General features: G+C 33.0%; 2 long non-coding RNA genes across 3 annotated transcripts; one reads left to right on the top strand and one right to left on the bottom strand.

The window, feature by feature from the left end:
* The first annotated feature begins 2,633 nt into the window (after nucleotides 1-2,633).
* LOC145790476 (uncharacterized) lies at nucleotides 2,634-5,563 on the top strand. Of its 2 annotated transcripts, none has more exons than XR_014329216.1 (3): nucleotides 2,634-2,916; nucleotides 3,031-3,133; nucleotides 5,249-5,563. It is a non-coding gene; the product is annotated as an uncharacterized LOC145790476 (long non-coding RNA). The 2 variants fall into 2 exon arrangements; XR_014329217.1 differs by having other exon boundaries at nucleotides 2,677-2,832.
* On the bottom strand, nucleotides 3,381-5,329 carry LOC145790477 (uncharacterized). The gene is made up of 2 exons (XR_014329218.1): nucleotides 5,194-5,329; nucleotides 3,381-4,289 (listed from the first exon to the last, which is right to left on the bottom strand). It is a non-coding gene; the product is annotated as an uncharacterized LOC145790477 (long non-coding RNA).
* Nucleotides 5,564-6,067: the final 504 nt, after the last annotated feature.

Below are 6,067 nucleotides of genomic sequence, written 5' to 3'. Positions count from 1 at the left end.
TGGAATGGCTAACTTGAAAGAGTATTTGGACTTGATAAGGCTATTTAGGATTGATATTGATGATTTAAATCATTCATTTTTTAAGACTCATTGAGTAAAAATATTAATAGAAAAAAGCAAAATGATTTTGAATTACATTTGTATTAAAAAAAATTAACAACTATTTTTGAGATTATAATTGTCGTCCATTTTTTAAAACAAATGTGATTCAAACATATAGTTACTTAGATCTGATTATTTTAATTCTTTTCATGAATATTCTACTTAACAAGTTTTAAAAAGTGAACAATTCATATCACATTAGTTGGTCCTAAAATGAGCCCACTAAACCCAAATGTTTTTCTAAATTAGATGACTAAAATGAGAGAATCTAGTAACCCGACCACACCCTGTATCATATCAGGGGCGAGGCAAATCAGTGGGCGACAGGGGCAATGCGAGAAATGGGTTAATTTTATAAGTTAAAGAATGAAAATATTAATAAAAATTATAGATAATATAGTATATTACGGATAATGATTTATACTTAATGAGGATTATAAAATATAAAATAAAAAACTCAATGAGTAAAAATAAATATTGAATATAATATTTTAGTGTTTTAATTTTATTATAATGAAAACAATTAAATTATATATTATATATATAAAAATATATTTAATAAATATAATTGAGCGACAGGTTGGGTAAAATGGGACAGGAGAAGCAAAACCTGACTTATTCCACTTTTTTATTAGGGTGAAAAAAATCCATACAAGATAAAACAGAAACTGCAAGGCGGAAAAAATTGACAATATTTAACTGCTTTGCCACTTGCACCTGAATTGTAGAGAGTCGTACCTACTATCACCTTTCTAAAAGTTTGGAGGAAAAATAAAAAAATAAAAAAATTTATTAATAAGTTTTATTTTATTCTCAAGATTATTATTGAGGATTACCAAGCTTTAATGTAGAAAATAAAATTCAAAATTTTATTGTTTCAAAAAAAAAACTGATTCTCTATAATAGTATATTTTATCCAAATATTACTTTATTTAAAATTATAAATATATATGTATATATATTTTTAATCATACAATTATGAATAATAAATTTTGTTCATCTTTTAAGGAGAAGGGTAAGATTGAAATAATGTATACTATTATAAAAAAATTGAACTTCTTGAAACAATTTATAAAAAATTAAAAATTAATTATCCATATTAAAATTTAATATAACTCAATAATAATCTAGAAGTGGAATATAACTTGTTGATATTTTTTTCAAAAAAATATTGTTAAGAAAAATTAAAATTAAATTAATTTGGTAATAGGAACATATGATTTCACCAAATTTGCATGTAAAAAAGTGACAATGACGTCATCAATTTTGTTTGTAGTAAAATGTTATAAAACATATATATGAACCAAGTTTGTTGAGTGGCTCAACTAGGATTTATGTTGATAATTTAACAAAAATGTTTGAGACTTTAGGGTTCGTTTGGGAAGATAATGGCTAAAATAGTTACAAAAGACAAAATAGGTTATTTTAGTTACAACAAATAAAATATCATATCTAACCCATAATCATTATACTCTTCTCTAAAAAAAAAAGCCAAAAAACCAAAAACCCCTTTCCAAACCAAGTTTTTTAACCCAGGCTAAAATAGTTAAAAAAGTTAAAAAGCCAAAAAGCCAACCCACTTCCCAAACCAACCCTAAATGAGGAACTCTAGAGGGAGCTGTAGAGGTGAGACCTATTAGGAGTGTAAAAATGACCAGCGGTCCGATATGGGCCCGGCCCGTTTAGGCTCGTTTGGGCCTGGGCTTGAGCCTGAGCCCGAGCCTCAAGCCCAACTCGAGATCCTAGGTTAGGCTTGAGCCATTATTTTGAAGCCCGGCCCATCGACCCACTTAAAGCCCACGCAAGGCTTGGCTCGAGGCCCAGTGTTTTTTTAGTGAAAAATAATAAAATTTTGATAGAAAAAATAAAAAATAAAAAATTGTTCAGGCCCGCCCAAGCCCGAGCTTAGGCCTAGGCCCAGGCCCATCAGTCTTGCCTAAGGCCTGAATACCCCCTGGGCCTGGGCCTAAATCTTTGGCACGTGGGTTGGTCTGGCCTAAATTTTGGCAAGAGCTCGCGAGACCCGACATGGGTCAGCCCAGGCCAAATTTACACATTTCGGTCCCACCTTATGATTTGATGTTTTGGTTTGTGATGTTGCTTTTTTTTTTTTTTTTTTTTTTTTTTAATATATTGCCACATCACTAGAGTTGGCATTAGAGCTCCAACTCTAGTGCTCTCTATCATCACTTATAATTTAAATTATTTAGAGTAATGTTAGAGGTCTCAAATATTTTATCAAAAGTTTTACCAATGAGTCCCACACCCGAGACATTTGGTAAAATTTTTGGTAGAATTTTTGGGACCTCTAACATTTTTGATTATTTATCTTATAACTTTTTGAGAATATTAATTTTGAGAATAGACAATTCATTACTTTAAAGGCATTCAGTTGATAAATCTAAATTTGAATTTTTCTTAGTCAAAGGTTCAAGTGCTCGTATATTTTTGTGCTCGTATATTTTGAGCAAAAAGACAAGCTCAATCAAAATAATCAAAATACCCTCGTTACTTCTGAGTTCGGATTCTCTACCGTGTTTCTTGTAATTATTCCTGCTGTGGTGCCGAGACGTTGTTTTGGTCAATTTTTTTTTTCTTTTTCTTTTTCTTCTTTTCTTTTCCCCGTTGTCTTCTCTCTCCGAGGCAGGCTGAAAACCCTAACCCACCTGACAGAGCAAGAACAGAAAGATGAAATGAAAAAGAGGGAGATGAAGGCAAGGCGATGCAACGGTAATGGATTCTCAACCTCTATTTGTTTTCTTGTTTGCATTCACAGAGATAAAAGAGGGACAACAACAAAAAGTTCTTATTTAGGTATTCAACTTTGGGGGTTCTTTAATTTCTATGTGGATTAGATATGAAGATTGAAGCCTATAGAGCTCTCAATCTGTGTCTATGAAGCAAACTTAGCTTTGATTTTGATCCTAGGTTACCTAGAAATTCGTGTATGAAACTGTACATGTGAGAGATGGACCAAACTGTCGAACGTTCGCCAAATGCACAGAGGGGTTTTCAAGTTCAAGCTCCATTGGTGAGCCCACTTGATCTTTGACCTTTTTTACTGTTAATTTTTTTCAATTCATGCATTTCTGAAGATACCCAAATGAAATCCTTGATAAACAGCTCTCAATTTGTTTGTGGGACCAGTGTTGGTTTTTTTGTTTTCTAGCAATTATGGTAGCATTTCTTTTCAAGAGGCTTTGAAGATAGAGGGATGAAGTTATTTATGAATGTGCAATTCTTGAGAGAGTTCATGGAATTCAATGAGAGCATATGTATTTTTTTATTTTTTATTTTTTATTTATGACTGGTTGGTTCTTTTTTGTTTTTGTTATTAATGCTAATGATCTTGATGATAACTGACTTTATTGGTTTGGGGTTGGACTGGACTGCTGCATTTTGTTTTGCATTTGTACAAGTATGGAATTCGATAGAGAGCATGGGGTGTATGATTAAAGTGGGGCCTTTGATCTCTTCCCAATCATGGGTGGGTTTGGTTTACTTGTTTGGAAGAGGAGTTTGGAGAAGAAGATATTTACTTGTCTCTACAGCTTAATTTGGGTGAATAAATACCAGAGTCCTTATCTTGGATGCCTTCTTATTTTAGTGAACATTGTGAAGGATAGCATTTGGCATTTTGGGGAAGAGTAGATTTTATAGGTGCTTGCGAATGGTTTAGGTGTATTATACACTAATTTTGTTTCATTTCTGGACCTTATAGGTTTAACAATTTATAACTTGCACCTATTGTTGTGTGTGATTTGTGCTGTTATTGGCATCATTGTTGGAATTTTACTTGGGGACAGTATCATGTTGAAATTCTCCTGGATTATTCTCATTTTTAGTGATATCCCCCCCCCCCCCTCTCTCTCTAGCATTTTTGTAGACTTTACTCTTCATGTGTTGTAGCATTAATTCAAACATCAAATGTAGATTAGTAATTCAGACGAGTTTTGACTTCTTGTAGGAAATTATTGAAAGATGCTCCTTGCATACCACTTATTCTTATGATCTTTTTAAAGTCTCTCGCCCTTCCTGGGGCTGCTTTTGTTTGTGGTAGTATGAAATTTGTGATCTTGTGGATAGGGGAATGAGTTGGTAGATAATTTTTTTATTATTACTAGTGGTGTTTTCCCAGCTGCTAGTGTGTGCTAGTGTGTGTTCTACTTCTGTAATGCAGCTGCTACCTATGAAGCACGGACACGGACACGGACACGGACACGGACACGCATACGGATACGGACACGGACACGGGACACAGCAGTTTCTAAAAAATGGGGACACGGACACGGCAGGGGACACGGCAAATTTTTTAATTTTTTTATAAATATTTTTATTTTAATACACATTAATTATTTTATTTATTTATTATATTTTTTAAATAATGTGTTCCAATTAATTTTTTTATTTTATTTTACATATATGTGTTTATTTAATAATAAGTATATATTATCTTATAATATGTATTACATATTATCTTAATATAATATATAATTATAATAGTTATTATATAAATTATATAATATATAACTATTATAATATATAAGCTATAATATATAATAATAGTTATTATAATAATAGTTACATATATTATACTCCTGATTCAGGGATAAAGACAGGGAGACAAGAGACAAAGAGGGAGACATCGCGATCAGCGAGAGAGAGGGAGACAAGCGATCGCGATCGCGATCAGCGAGAGAGAGGGAGACAGAAGCGATCGCAAGGGAGAGAGGGAGACAGAAGCGATCGCAAGGGAGAGAGAGAGAAGGCGAGAGAGAAAGCTCTGAGTTGAAGTGGACTGGATCGTCGAAAGGGACTGGATGGAGGTCGATTGGCTCGAGATCGAAGGCTGAGAAGTCGCCGACCAGGTTTGTAGTCCTTTTCTCTTTCGTTTACTCTTCTCCCATGTCCCATGGCGTGTCCAGATTTGGACACGCGTGTCCCCGCCGTGTCCTTCACAAAAAAATTAATTAAATAAGGGGACACGCCAGATGTCGTGTCCCGTACGTGTCCCTGCCATGTCCCCGTGTCCCCGTATCTGACACCGCCACGGCTTCCATTTTGCCGTGTCCATGCTTCATAGGCTGCTACTGGCAATATTAAAAAATCTGAACTTTTATTGATGCTTTTATTTTGTCTTTTACAGATTTTGGATGTAGAAAGGGAAAAATGAGAGAGGTAAGGATGAAGATAGAAAGATAAAAGCAAAGGCCAAAGATTTTGACAGAGATGAAAGAAAACACAAGGATGAGGAAACATTAAAGTGAGAGAATTAAATTGAAGGAACAAATTTGGTTAGACTACTAAAGTGGCTCCTTTGGTTGGCATGAATAGTGACTTGATTGCTCGCAATGAAATTGGATCAAAATGAATGTATTTAAATTAATATGAATGTTATAGATTAATATTTGAAATGACAATATTGGTTGAATAAAATGATATACTGGTTGATTGAATGAAACCGCTTGTGTATCTTAGTTGAATGAAATGATTTAGCAATTTTGATTGAATGAAATGGTTTGAGCATCTTAGTTGAATGGAATGTTCTTGATTGAATGAAACGCTATGTTGTCCTTTGAAACAATCCACTTTTCTATTTTTTTTCAGCATAGACCTTGAAGCTTGTTATGAGCATTGCAAATGATTCCCTTTTTTTTCTTTTTTATGGTTGTCTTTTCTGTTCTTCTCCTTTCTTTTTCTTTTTTGTTCATTCATCTTTTCTTCTTTCTTTAATTTTAAAGCATAGACCTAAATCATGTTTTACATAATTTATAATAGGGTTTGTTATATATCACCATTTCATTTTTTTGCTCTTTTTGTTGTTTATTCCTCATGAATGATATGAAATAAAACAATGATATATAACAAATCCTATTCTACAAATCTCATTCAGTCACAATCAAATTGCATAAAAATATATGACAAACTAAATTTTTTTTTTATCAAACAATCTCCTAGGACTCAT

This window comes from Camellia sinensis, chromosome 5, assembly GCF_055761805.1.
Source record: "Camellia sinensis isolate YWXY chromosome 5, ASM5576180v1, whole genome shotgun sequence".
NCBI lineage: Eukaryota > Viridiplantae > Streptophyta > Magnoliopsida > Ericales > Theaceae > Camellia > Camellia sinensis.
Note: the sequence above shows the minus strand (reverse complement) of the source record. Positions and strands in the feature narration are given on the sequence as shown.